Source organism: Dromaius novaehollandiae, chromosome 1 (genome assembly GCF_036370855.1).
Source record: "Dromaius novaehollandiae isolate bDroNov1 chromosome 1, bDroNov1.hap1, whole genome shotgun sequence".
In the NCBI taxonomy this organism is placed as follows: domain Eukaryota; kingdom Metazoa; phylum Chordata; class Aves; order Casuariiformes; family Dromaiidae; genus Dromaius; species Dromaius novaehollandiae.
The window spans coordinates 66,440,002-66,454,422 of NC_088098.1; the positions used below are offsets into that span (position 1 = coordinate 66,440,002).

A 14,421-nucleotide genomic window follows, 5' to 3' on the forward strand; every position below is an offset into this window, starting at 1 on the left:
CCAAGGATAGAAGTTTGTCTGGAGTCTGCTTCTTTTTGGGAGCTTATACACCAGTGTCGGGAAATACAGGCATTTTCGCTATCTCAGGATTCAGAGCCTGAAATCTTCTTCCTCAGGGGCATACCTACTCTTTTATCAAAAGGGCCTTTTGCCCTTCTTTGGAAAGGTTGGTGATTTCTAGCTTAGTGGCTGGCACATTGAGGAAATGGGAGTGTTGGATTTGGTCTGTCCTTGGGTGATGAGGTTCACCTCGCAGGGCAGCAGCCTCCCTGCGAGGCCATGGACAAGTAGCACGGAGATCATCTCTCCACTTCCACCCCACTGTGCAGAGGTTGTGGCTGCACAGAAGTGTGAGATGCAGAGGTTGTGGCTGCACAGAAGTGTGAGATTCGCAGAAGCAGGAGGAGAGAGTACAATAGAAAGAAAGACTCAGGAATGCTAACCAGGGAGTGCAATTAGGGGGAAAAAGGGATGGGAATGGAAGAGTGGGAAACTCCTCTCTGGCTGAGCCCTTTGCTGTTTTATATTGACTGCTGCTGTGAATTACTCATGTTCTTTTTGTCATGCCTGATCAGGCTCTGTTTTGCATATGTACAGACTGAGGAGTGGGTCAGCAGGGAGGCATGCTCGTTCAGCCATGGGGCAAGCCTATTTTTAGTGTAATGTTTGCCAAGAAGGAGGATTCATCGTCTTGCATAAATGAGAATTTAGAGAGATGTAGCCACAAATTATAATCCTCCTACAAGCCTGGAGTTTTAAAATCATCTCTTTCTGACTGGGAATCTCTTGCTGTGCAAAGTGAATTCGGTTGAGCAAAAATTTATTCAAAAAACAAAAACCAAAAAACCACTTTTCTACAGTGCAATCTAGGGTTCTACTCCCTCCTTGCTGAGGGCTAGCTCAGGAGTCAACAGTCAGTCTGTATTGTTCCAAAAGCAGCGAAGTACAAAAAACTGTCACGGTGCCTTGCATATGCAAAATTCCAGGAATAGCTCTCTTTCCAAAAGGAGGAAACAGATTTCTCTTGAGCAGATCATCAGTGTCTGGTAAACTGGGCAGTGATTATCTACTGAAGTTGATTCTGTTTTCCTCCTCTTTGAATCAACTATTATATACAAATAGAAGTTCTGCTGTTTTTGAAGTGTAAGGCTGTTTAGTTTAGTTATAGGATATTTGTCATTTGGGGAAAGTAGGTGCTATGGTAGGGATGCAGCATATTGAAGAGTTTTGTGAAATAGTAAATGTCCCCAGAAATTTGAGGATCAGAAGTTATGGGCCACCATAACTGCCTTGTAGGCAGACTGTTAGTTTGCTGAAGGTTAAAAATAAAAAAATACACACACGCGCACACAGCTGCTTATAATAAGAATAATCTTCTGGCATTCAAATATTGAGTGCTTTTATATTTGGTGAAATGTCATTAATAATGCATTACATGTAAAAGCACTTTTCATCTAGAAGGTCTCAGAGATCTTTAGAAAAGTGAATTGTGCCAAACCTCAAAAAGCATCGTTCAGATTTCACAGAAGAGATTGAGGCATAGTGAGCTTGAGGATTTTAACCTAATTTACTTATGAAACAGGGAAGAGAACACTAAAAGCCTGATTCAGGACTAATAGACATATGACAGTCTTTTGCTATGAGCTGGAAAAAATGAATGTCTGCATCTAGTGCATGCAGAAAGGGCATAAGGAAGTTGACAACTATGAGAAATGCTGACTTTGCTCATTTCTGATGTATTTTTCATTTTTTATGAGGAAAGTTGACCAGAAACACAGCTCCGTGGAGCATAACCCTTGACTGGTTAGGGGTTCGTAAGTTCCGTGTTATTCTTCATGGAATAATTTTTTAATCTTGTAGTCTGAAATGGAACAAAACCTCACTTTTATGATGTGTAGGAATATATTTTACATTTATTTTCATAACTTCCACCATAAAGAAATCCCCTCTGAGGAGCTGTAGTTGGGTTAACAGTGCTGGAGGCTTAGGCTCCGTGGAGCGGGGAAGTCCTTGAGCTCTCTCTTGTAGAATGGACAGTCCTGGCTGCCTGACAGACACAAAGATGCAAGGGTGTAACTTGGCAGCGCTCATGCTCGGTAGGCACAAGATGAAGGACCAGATGGAAGGTCTTCAGTGAGTTTTGGATCAGATAGTGAAATAGCTCGTCTATGAAACATCAAGGAATTTAGATTTAAAAATAGACTTTATTGGTGAGCAGGCTTTTTATATTAAAAAAAAAGCTTAAAAATATGATCAGGATAAGTGTTCATGATTCCTTTAAAATTAAGAAATAAAATTATTCCAGTGATTTCTAAGAAGAGTGAAAGTTAGCATGTAAGAAACAGATGCTGTATTTTTGGCCCCATTGAAACTGATGACAAAGCTTCTCTCCTGTCCAGTTGCAGTCCATTCTCAAATTTGGCAGCCTCACTGATTTTTGGCTGTTGACTGTTTTTTAACAATAATTTCTGGCCGTAATGTGCCAGGTTTCTGGATGTCTAGTACCCTGCGTTAGTAGAGGTCTGTAAATCCTGTTCAAGTGCTTACTGCATACATGCAGAACACTTCCATTGCATGTGCCAGTATGTCCGATGCTCAGGTGCATTCAAGTTCAACACAATGTCAATTAGTGCAGCGGAGAGCAAATCTTAAATGGAAATAGCCCAGACCTACTTACTTGGACTTGTTATTGTTGGCAGATTTGAGAACTCTGTACAAAAATTACAATGGTTTAATCAAGTCACCATCCTTCTAAAGCAAGATGTACCAGCTGAACAAAAACCATGTATAAACCTTAACCTCACTAGAATGAGCCCATGTGCATAATGTAAAGCTCCCAAATGGTCTTGTTAAATTCACATTTTATAGTGTCATAGACAGTCATGAGGTGTAAAACAATAGTCTGGCTCTTGTGATAGGTCTAAGTTCTGTTTGCTCTTTCATATTTGTCCTTACTTAATTTGGAAAATGAACACACTTTTTTTCAAAGAAAAGAGGCCAAAACAAAGGGTAGTTTTTTTCCAGGTTATTTTTGAAATGCCTTGAATCTCGGATGTCCTCTTAGGACATTTTAGACCTGGCTGTCATTACTTTGGAAGTCAAGTCCCTTTACAACAGCTTAGCATGGGCAGCCAAAACCATTAACAGCTTTTGAAAAACTTAATCTAAGCATTACGCAGTTGTGGCTCAAGTGCACAAAAGAACAAGGCACTAATTAAAAACTTAACAGATGACTGGTATCTTCTCTCTTACATATCAGCTTTAACCAAAATTAAAAAGTATATCCTCTGAAGAGCTAAGGATGGGATCTACAGTGTTCTCTTTTCAGCCATCCTCATGCATATCCATGCACACTCTTCTATCTCTGAGTTCTGTTTCTGTGGTCATGTCCACTTTTATGTGTACATATAATAAACCAAATTACAAAGAACTGTGTTCTATGCTTATTTGTTATTCACACTAAACAGGCTGTGGGAGCTTGAACTGCAGGCTTTGGCCCACTGTAACAAGCTAGATTGTGTGCTCCTCCCACCAGCCTAGTGATGGAGAATATTCCTGAAAAAAGGAAGGCCCTTACTTTGTGAAAACCTAGTTAGCATTGTCAGGACTGTAATGCAGTGAAGTGCTCTGAGAGCAGCTCTGTCTGATGCCTGGACTGTCACCACAGCACTGATGATCGAGTGACCATGAACAACATTGTTGTACCCGAAGGATGAGACTTTGAACAGCTTGTTCATTTCTTTTTATGCTGGACCTTGAACATCAGCCAGGGATTATTTTTGACTTGTCACAGGTCTGAAAGCATAATCTCTTGCTATGTTTTAAAGCAAAGGTTGTCCTTTGTCCTCTGAGTATACTGTGCCGTAGACATTTTTCTCAGTATTTCTACAATGTTTTTCTTTCTTTTTCTAGACTTGGACATAAAAATATGAAACTGAACAAATCTTTCTAATCAGAATTATTCTTGAGAGAGCTGACAAAATAACAATTTATTTGAGATATGGTATAAAACTTCCTTTCAGTCCCAAACCTAATTAGCAAGAATGTCATTACAGGGAATGTCTTGGGGTTTAGAAATTTCCTACACACTTTTGTTACCAGTATGTTAGCCCACTTTGGACTCTGACATGTAATCTTTCACAGACTGAGGTTATCTACCTGCAGAGAATGGACAGTTATTCTTAGTAGCTTTCAGCCTTATGTAGATGTAAGATGTTAAATATGTATTTTTATTTTTTAAGAAATCTTTAAATCAAACTTTTCTTCTCAAATATAAAATGGCATTAAGGTCAAGCTGTTAGGCAGTGGTTTTTATGTGTTTGTGATGTTGTCAGAGTCCTTTATGAAGGAGCTAGGTATTTTCTGTTTTGTCAGTCAGAAAAACTGAAGCACAAAAAAGACAAATGACTCCAGTAACAGCACCAGAGGGGAGCTGAGATCCCTGCCAAGGGCTCTGTCCACTCTGCCATGCTGTGCTTGGAAGGACTCTGATCTGACTTTCTAAGTAGTATCAAACATGGTACTAAAATGATTGAAATATTATTCATCAAGGAGACGGATGGGATGCAAAATGGGATGCAAAAGAGAAAAATACTTTTTACAATACTCCCTTGTCCATAAATAGAGTTGTAGCAAATGATAAATCCTTTAAAAAATCCATTAAAGGAGAGAATGAAATTAACTTTTTTAAAAAAGATTCAAGTAATAGCATAACTTGTATTCTGTCACATGACATTTTAACACACGAGTGAGTCAGACAACTATGTTGTTTTAACCCACATTCAACATTCCTATCGGTAAATCTGCACTAAGGGCCCCACATCCATATCTTATGGAGTTCTATCATTAAATCTCTTTTTTGCTACTGCCTGGAATTTCATTATGAACCATTAGTGATGTAATACTAAACCTATGGAATCTTAAACATGTCTTAAAATCTGTGGAATAAAGTAGGCTCCTACCAAATCAAGAATGCAGTACCAATAGAAAATGTTGCATTTTTTTTCAAATGTTTCATTTCATTTTTTCCCCAGTGTTTTAACCGGAATGTCTCAAAATAAACTTGCTTCAGTATTATGTGTTTTACAATAATTTTTTTTTCTTTTCTTCTCTTCCCCATTCCCAAGACACTATTTGCGGGTTAATTTAAATACAAAAAGCCTGTTATATGCTGCCCTCTTTCGCATGAATAGTGTTTGACTTGCTTGTGTTTGCTGTAGGAGCCTCCCACTGGATTTTTCCTGGAATTGTGGGATTCTGCAAGAGAGACTTTCTCACCTTTATATTCTGAGATCTCCCAATGTTTCATTAATAGGCTGTGTAAACTATAGCAGTCCGAAGCAAACATAGAGTGAAATTTGCATCTTTGAGAAGCTCATCAACTCACAATAGGAGGGTATGGTTTGCACTGTAGTCACTATTACGACCTAAAATATCTTTAGACTCTAGAAACGTTCCTTTAATTATATGGGGAGTGATTCAGGGATGTTCTGGCTCCTCTGTGAAACGTTTAACCGACACAGAATGATGCTTCTAGCAGAAGTACAAGTAAAAATTAAAGGGTATGCTTTAAAAGCAGTGGATACTCAGCTGCCAAACAAGGAAAGAGCAGCCTGCTTCTGACTTTTAGTCTATAGAAGGGCACACGCGGGCCTTTTCTGGAAGTGCTGCAGAAGCCCTCCAGAGCTGCAGGTGTTTGGCACTGAAGGATCGCTGGTCACAGGGAGAGGACCAGGATGAGGGACACCAGCAGGAGTGCAGCGTACGCGGGGATGCCGTGGTCCTGCTGTCAAGGGGGAGGAGAAGCTGCCCTGTAGGCCTTGGTACTTGCAGCATGCAGCAGGTGAGAAAGGATGGACTGGAGGGCAGGGAGCATGTCCTGCATGCTCATCTATATGCCTGGCTGCTAGGATGGGTAAGAAACCATGCTTAGGAAAAATGAGTCACTGCTGGCTCTTACCAGAGTGTGTGGGAATAAGCTGAGGGCCCAAATTGTGTTGGCTGGAGCGTGAACAACCATTAATACTTTCTCTTCAGTGCACTTGCTGTCATATCTGCTTGTCTAGCTATCCTCTTCTCCTCACCCCTGAGGAACAAGCTGAAAAGCTTTGCCTTCAGTTCGCCACCTTATCTTGGGGTATGCTCTTATCTCTAGATGTGTGGCTTTGACAGCTCTGTGAGAGCGTTGTGCCTCTTCACTGCTGACACAACTTGCAGTCCCATCCAACTCTCAGCCTGTTTTGACACTTTGGCTGGGTGTCCACTGTCAACACAGCATTTGTTAAAGTCCAGTTTTTCATGCCCAGTGCATTCCCCCCTTGCAGAACTGTAATTGCCTTCCTGATGCCAATAGGTGACCTTTGTTTAAAAAATGTATGTTTTTAAGAAGACGGACTGAATGTGAGCACTGCAGCAAGGCCCTAGTCCAGACAAAATGTGTCTTGGTTTGTATTTTATTCTTAATATCAGCACAGATTGAAACTTGAAAGAATTAAGGAAATAAGGGATGAAGTAAAAATGATCTATAGATTATGATATAGATTATTAGTGTTTGGTTTAAACGTGCACAGAGCACTTACTAGATCTGTCATTGTGTACCAGCATAGGAATACCCATACAGACAGCAGCTAGCATATGGATGAAGCTTTCAGCATGGTGTGACTGGGTGCTACAGACACTTCGGAGCAGATGACACTTTAATTTCCTCTTCTCCTTTGTGAGGCTGATGACAAACTTGTCAATAACAGCCTTGCAGATTAAAAAAACCTAAACCAAACAAAAAATAACCAAAAACCCCTCTCTTCAGAGCTGTCTTTTCTTTGAGCTATAAATTTACTGCTGATATTGGCTTAGCAACTGGCAGACTGCCCAATACAGTTGTCCCACAAAAATGTACAGAATGTCTATCTTTCAGTCTACTACAAAGAAAAGCATGAAACAAAAATGTCAGGTAAAAATGTGTAAAATGGGACATGACCTTCTTTGGTGCAGATATATGCAAGACTCGGATGACCCTCAAAAAAGCCATTCTTTTCCAAAATGTGTTTCTGTTGATGATACCATAATTGATAGAGGCAGGATAGATGAGTGGAGAAGGTGGGAGTCAACCAAATGTCTGGTCAGAGACTGTAAAATAAGGTTCTGCTTATAAGTGCAGCATTCAGGCATTTACTGTGTTCTTGTACTTTGACAGGGAAAGAACAGATAACCTACATCACATTTTTTTCTGTTACATAACTGGATGCGCCATGCTGAGTTGTCATCAAATTACCATCCCATTAACACAAATTGTCAGAAATTCAGGTTCCTTTTTGGGGTATAAGAGGGACTAAAAGCTACTCTTTGAGCTAGGTTGTGACTAACTCTGTGCCTTTTCACATCAGTGGTAAAAAATACTGGGGAAAAAAAATCATCTATGCTACTCCAGGTAGCAGGCAAAACTGTTTCAACTGTCTTTTAAATGTTGTTATAGGAAAAATTAAAGGCTTATTTTAATAGGTAAGACCAAAGTGTAACAGATGATACCTTCCTGTGGCAGGCAGAACTGTTGTTTTGTCATTTTAACCATGTCCCTTTAAACAGTCCTAATATCACTTTTGTCAAAAATGGCATCTTGGGGGAGATCTTCAAAGGCGCCCAAGAAATTTATAAGGAGCAGCCTGTTACACCTTTTTGTTGTCTTTCTGTCCTCAGCCTGGTCAGATGTAAAAGTTGGGGATTTGCATCCAAGGATGCCTATCTTACTGAGCATTTCAAAGGTGGCGCAGGCTTGTGTATGTATGTGATTCTGCACTGTGAGTTGCTCACTATTAGGACATCAAAGAGGAGCTGCTGCCTGTGGGTTTCGTGCTGTTTCTTGAGGTGATCATAAGTGGAAGACAGCATTGCTGATTGAACCGAATGAATTTTCTGCCATTTGTCTCCTTTAAAAGTCTGCAGCCCAGATCAGCTTGGGTTGTGATGTGTTTTCATCTCTGGAGTTGAATAAAACCGGGCCAGGTAATTCTAGGGAGCTTCTGCAGCCAGAATTGCTGGAAATCTGGGCAATTCAGTATTTATAATGCTTTTCTCTGAATTAGTGCCATACGTGATATAGTTTCAATGAGGTGCTTTGCTGTTGTTCATGCTATCAGTTTTAATAGCCCTGAACTAGTGATTTTGGGGATATATTATTTAAAAGCACATCTGTATGGTGCTTTGACATCCTTCAGGAAGGGATTGCACTATGTTTCAATTTCTTTCCTGGCTATTACCTTCCATGATTAATTGGGTCAGGTCTTAGGGGCAGGTGAATACTGCAGAGGCAGTATAGCTGATTGTGACAGACTTTCTGCAGGATATTGGGAATGGGCACGTAAGAAGAGGTATGCATGTACACATGCTCCCTGTTACCTGGTCTTCTGACAGATACAGAAATCATGGAAATGCTCTGGGGCATTAAATGGTGTAGTGCCGTGTGTTGAATGCCCCACCTATGGAGATCTAACAAAGAGGATCAATCCCCTTCCAGGAGAAAGGAAGTAGGTAGCTAGCAGTGGCCTCATGTTTGTTTGCTAACGTAGGTTCTACCATGTAAGTATTCTTATGTTTAATATCACAGAATAGGCTCTGGGGTTGCCCTACTGTGAGGGTCTACAGTGCCTCAACCATTTCCAGTTGACATGTAACCCCCTAATGCCATTACGTAGTGACACAGAAGGGGCCAGTCCCTGGGGCCTCATCTGAGTGAAATGGGAGTGTGTAGCCTTACAGCTCAGACCTGATTCTCCACTTCTGTAACCCTGCTAACATGACCTGGGTTGTGCTGAGATAAAATAAGAAGCAGTGTAACTGTGAATTAGCTCTCTTGTTCATTCATGCGGCTAAAAAGGCCTAATCTATTAGAGGGAGAAAGTCATTTGTGTTCTGCATTGGTTTGGACAACTTACTGACACTCCAGATTTTAAGACCAGGCTCTGAGAGCCTATATATATATTTTTTTTTAGTATGCCATTCTTTTTTTTTTGAGGTAGGGAAGGGATAGACAATGTATACTTGACTGTTTTGCTTGGCCTATGAAGATTCATGGTGCTATGCCATGTTTATGCAAAACTGGCTACAGTATGCCAAAATAACCCACAGCATCCAGCTTGCATGTCATAGTGGTCAAGTTAAATTGAAGGAACGGAATTTCTCAAATATTAGACTAAATGCATTGTGATTTAAGCTGTAATAGCTTTATTTTCTGAAAATGATCACTTCCCCCTTCCTACAGAGAACAGAATTTCTACTTGGAAAGGAGCAATGGAAAAACAAGATTTAGTTTGCCTATAAAAATGTAAATGGTCTATTTCTGTGTTTAGAAGTAGCTATCTCTAGCTATGCAATTATGAAAGGAAGACAGTACTGGCAATTTCAAGAGGAAGAAGAAGTTTGTATTTCCACAGCAGTGTGGGTTTTGTACCCATACCTCCCTTTCCCCAGCCTGGTAACTTCAGTTTTGTTCATAGCTGACCAGTATGTAAGTAAGCATAATGGTGAGATGAACTATAGGAAAAATTAAAGAATTAAAAAAGTAAAACTTACAGGATCTATTAATTTATAGCATGCTTGTATCATGCTTTGGCCTCTTTTAGGAAAGAACTGCAAAATAATTAAGCCCTCTAAGTTTTTCATTAGGGGGGGCATCCAGAGATTGCCAGTAAGCCAAATAAGTCAGTTTTATACAATCTTAGTTGTTCATCTCTAGTTAGTTATTTTGCAGGCTATGTGGTATAAAGGAGGATAAAAGTATACTGGCATACATCAAGTGATCATCGAGCTCAAATCCTGTCAAGTCGCTAGTATTCCCTCATTTGTAAAGCCTTTCAGATGGATGTTTTGATATTGTCTGTTTTTAGGAGAAAATTCAGATTTTGATAGCTTTGAGGACATAAATGCAGACTTCTAGCATTGCAAATTACATCATAATTAGGAAATAAATGATGTGAAATAGTCATTAATTTTATATCACTGAGTTTCACTAAGGAATTCTTGAAGACACGTGGCATTATGGATTTTTTTTCTTTTTTTTTTTGCTACTGTGCTTTGGATTACAAAATAACACCAGCCCATGAAAGAAGATCATGTACTTCATCAGGAATATGTATGTGCACGTATATTTTGGCTCTGCTTCAGCAAACATGCACCTAGCTTTAAGTATGTGAGTAATCTTGTTTAGTTGATTAGGAGCATACTTAAGTACCTTGTGAATCTGGACACTTAAGGAGAATGATGTGTTGATGTTTATGTATCACACAAAACAAGGCTAAATGAAAGCAATGGAAACGAGATGTTTTTCTGATTAAGACTAATATCTACCTTTGGTGGAACTTTCTCTCTGAAATATCTCAGCAATCGGGAAGTTTCAGAAGTTAATGATGTTTAGCTCTGCGATATTGCACTTTTTTAAAAAAATTTTCTTCATCATATGTAAATGTTTTTCATGGCCACTGCAAGCTAGGTAGGGTGAGCAGTGTAAGAGCCAAATTCTGCTTGAAAGAGCTGGGTTACCTAGTAAAGTTGCATGACTTTTCAATGACACTTCAGCCATTGCATTGTATTAACTATTGGAGTACTTTTGCATTTTATTTGTGCAGGGTAGATCTAGATTTGTCTGTGGACTAGAACATTCAACTGCTATTGATTTTAATAGGGGTTCTATTGAGGCCATAAGTATTCCTGAAACTTGGACCTCTGTCATGTTCAGTGGGAATCTGTGTTCCTTCAGCTAGCTGTCCCGGATGTGGCACACCTCTGAAAATGGGGAGCTCTTCAGCAAAGTAGAGTTCCTTTTAGGAACTGCTGCCTCAGCTGGACACGGCTGTGATTTTCCTTTGAGGTAGTTCTTGAGGCAATTAAGGTGTTTCTTGTTTTTGTAAAGCAACAAGGTTCAAGTTGTGTTTAGCCATGGTGGAGCACAGTACTATATATATTGTGGAGACTGACTCTTTTACTCTCCCACTACATGCTATCCTTAATAAGGATTCATCTGGCAGGCAGTACAGAATTAAAAACCACCCGCCCTAAAATAAACATCCCCCCTCAAAACCACTGTTTGGGGATTAAGAAGAGATGGAGCAAAATTGCATAGTGTTACTTGCAAAAGCATGACATTTTCCAAGGAGGTTTTGCAGAGCTTTGTCATATCTCCTGCTTACACCAGTAAATCTAACGAATACTCTTAAACACATATGCTGATTGTGTTGATTAGGGGGAGAACAGGAAAGCTAAACTGTGTATTTGCCTAATTAACCGTGGCTTGCAAAGCCAACTCCTCTGTGAGAGATCTCTCTCTTCCATCTGGCGTAACAGATATAAAGGTGCCTGGGGCCTTAAGACACCAGCCTTTCATCTTCTAGATATATAGACATTAGGAAGGCTTGTGTTTCCCCTACCTCCATAAATAAAAGAGAACAGGAGTCCTAGAGCTCCTGAGCGGTTTCCCAATTACGTCACTCCAAGTGGGATTTCTGAGCCTATTCCCTAGGCAACTCTCTCCAGTGCTCTTGCTGAGGCATCTCTTGGAGGGAATTGCCAGTCTCACTGCATGCTGCCCAAGCTGTTACCATTTATCCTAGCAATTACTCAGAGGTGGCTGTTCTATCACAGTCACAAAGTGTCTTGGTACCTGTAAAGACAAACAAATAACCTTCCACCAAAAGCTATGTAAATGCATTCCAGCAGCTATGCAGAAATAGCGAACATTTTTACATCTTTGACTAGAGGCAACCAGCATTTAAGGAATCGTGCTGGTCTACAGCCAAAAAAAAATAGGGAATTCCTGCAGATACTTTTTGTCAAGTGAATCATGGGAACATAATCAGGTTTGGTTCCACATTAATCATTCTGGTTTGTTTTTTCTCTAAAATTCTCGGGTCTGTGGCTGATGCTTTCCAAGCTGTTCTTCAGCTGCACCAGGGGCATTCTCAGGATTGTGTTATGTTCCCACTGGGTTACAGTGATGGCAGCAGGCTCAGGTGAATGGAGTAGCTTCCTCTGTGGGTGGAAGCAGCTCTTTTCCCCAGGTGGGACCCCCAGTTCCTGCAGACTCTACCAGAATTGCCCCTTTCCCATTGGGAACTCCTTCTCCTTGCTGGAGGAATCACTGGAGAAAGTAAAGCAGCTGCAAGTCAGCTTAGTCAACAGCAGAGCAGTACCTAGCAGCTGCAGTGAGGATCATCATCTGGACATCTTCATTCAAAATCATCCGTGTTGTAAAGCTTCTCTGCCTTTGGTGCCCTCTTCGTTCCCCCCCATAAACACTTTTGTCTTTCCAGTGCCTGTGGGTAACCCTTTGGTTACTCAGTTCTGTGGGACCTGAAGAGGTAGCACATCTTCCAGGCTCAGGGACATCATAACTGGTGAGATATGTTATTAATGCTTGTATTACTATTTTTTTTTTGCTGGAGATATTTTCTGTTCAGTTCAGGCTATTGTTATCATGAGCAGCACTTCGGGTTTAGCTCAATCTTGATCGATGCTTAAGGTCTGGTGTGAAAAGAGACTCTTCTGGGCTGGTTAGCATCCAGCTTAATTTAACATGTTGGGAAGATACGTTATGGTGGCCCTTGGCTGAATTGACTGTCAGAAATTGGTTATTTGGGAGCAGAGACTTCCACCTTGGTATTTTCTATTGTTAGTGTGTTTTGTGGGCTAAGGATTGTAAGTATGTGCAGAACAGTCTAGCTTTCTGAAACACTGGAGACTCTTCTGCATTGTGGCTTTCACGTCCCTGGATGCAACCAGAATGGGAAGGGAGCATTGCTTCCCTTCACAAGGCCTAACTCTCATTTATCTTTGTCATTAAAACTATGTGCTGTCATGCAAGAATCTCTGTACATGCACATACCCCCCCCCCCAAGTTGTACATGCAGGTACAGACTGAGATAATTAATTCAGCTCTACAGCCACACCAGCCTTTCTCCTGGTGAAAGGTTATGATTATGGAGACTATTATATGTCATTAAGATAATAATATTGCTGAATATGTAGCAATGCTAATGACTATATATTCCCTAGGTCTTCTGTTTTTAGTTTGGTAGGGACATGTAAAACAATTCTGCTTGCCAGGTGGGAGGAAATTTTCCTGGCTTTCAGAAGATTGTTGTGACAGCACTTGATAGGAGTCTTGCTAAGCAATAATAATAATAAATGTTCCCAGGCTATGCTTGTTTTATAATCGCGCTTTAGCACAAATTGCTCCAAGTGAGGGAACTCCATCATTGTAAGTACACAGGTGGAGGCTATAATGCCATGTGTTGCAAATGGTATTGCCACATTGATCTAAAAGGATAGAACATTTATATAAAATAATGATCCAATACAGAGTTATAATAGTGAAGATTAAGGAAAACAATAAAAAGGGATTTAAAAATTCCGTGAGGAAGCCATTTTTAATCAGGAACTAAGAAAGGGACAGGCCTTGAATGGTTGGTTACCCTGCCTCACTGTGGAGCTTTTTGACTACCTCTCTGAAGTGACTGGTACTGGCCACTGTCAAGGCCTGTTGGCTTAGGGATATCACAGATCTGATCCTTCTCGACTTTTCCTGTGACAGCAGTATTTGCGAATGTCCCAAGAAGTCATGGTGATACACATGGCAGAACTGATGGCTGCACGTCTGCATTAGCCCTTAATGAGTGAGCAGCACACAGAGCCTTGCCTCTGAGTTGTGGTGACTCTCTCATGCAATTTTCTAGCCAGCCTTTTATGATAGCTGGAGTTCATCAGGCAGATCATTGTATCTCTCTCCCACTCACGCTTTGTCAGTCTTTTATAACATTTGCAGTCACGAGCATGGCAAAATCCTGAGAACATATTGAGTTTGTGTGGTCAGCTGTAACTTGTCTGTCCTTCTGTGCGCTGGCTCTCACAGCCTTTGTCAGGAGATGAGGGCAGTGAGAGACAGAGTGAGTTGGTATAAAGCCAGGAGTAATAGAAACCTAAAAGTGATAGTTTGTTGGACAGTACTGGCCCCCAAACACTTTTTATTTGGATGTGGAAGTGCAGAGGCTCAAGTTTCAGTCCTTGGGAATAATTAATCCTTAAACAGTGGAAAACAATACAACATGCAGTTGGTGAGCTGTCCTGATGAAGGCAAGTAAGAGCAGAATTATTTTGGGGGCTGTTAACTGTACTGACTAACAGAGAGTTGGTTAATTCTGCAAGAATAGTGTTTTGGGCAAATTCCCAGCCTTCAAACGCCTGCAGGCAGACTTGTCCATATTTGTGGTATATTTGAGGTCTGATGTTCCTCCTTTGGGGCATATATTTTAAGAGGAAATGTTACTGCGAGGAAACATTGTTGCAGAGTAACAGTCTTCTCTGAAGCACTTTCCAAAGAAATGTTAAGGCCAAAGGTCTTACTTTTTCAGGGCAAAAGATGAGAATCTTTGAACTTTT

The 14,421-nt window shown here is 40.5% G+C and overlaps 1 protein-coding gene across 7 annotated transcripts in view; it reads left to right on the forward strand.

Moving 5' to 3' along the window:
- CALD1 (caldesmon 1) overlaps positions 1-14,421 on the forward strand; it is a 194,967-nt gene that overhangs the window by 30,556 nt on the left and 149,990 nt on the right. For 2 of the 7 annotated variants that reach the window (XM_064515456.1, XM_064515464.1), the window contains exon 2: positions 12,297-12,380. The exons of the other annotated variants lie outside the window; for them this stretch is intronic. The gene's annotated coding sequence lies outside the window, so the exon portion shown is untranslated. The remainder of the gene's footprint in view (positions 1-12,296; positions 12,381-14,421) is intronic. 7 annotated transcript variants of the gene reach the window in all.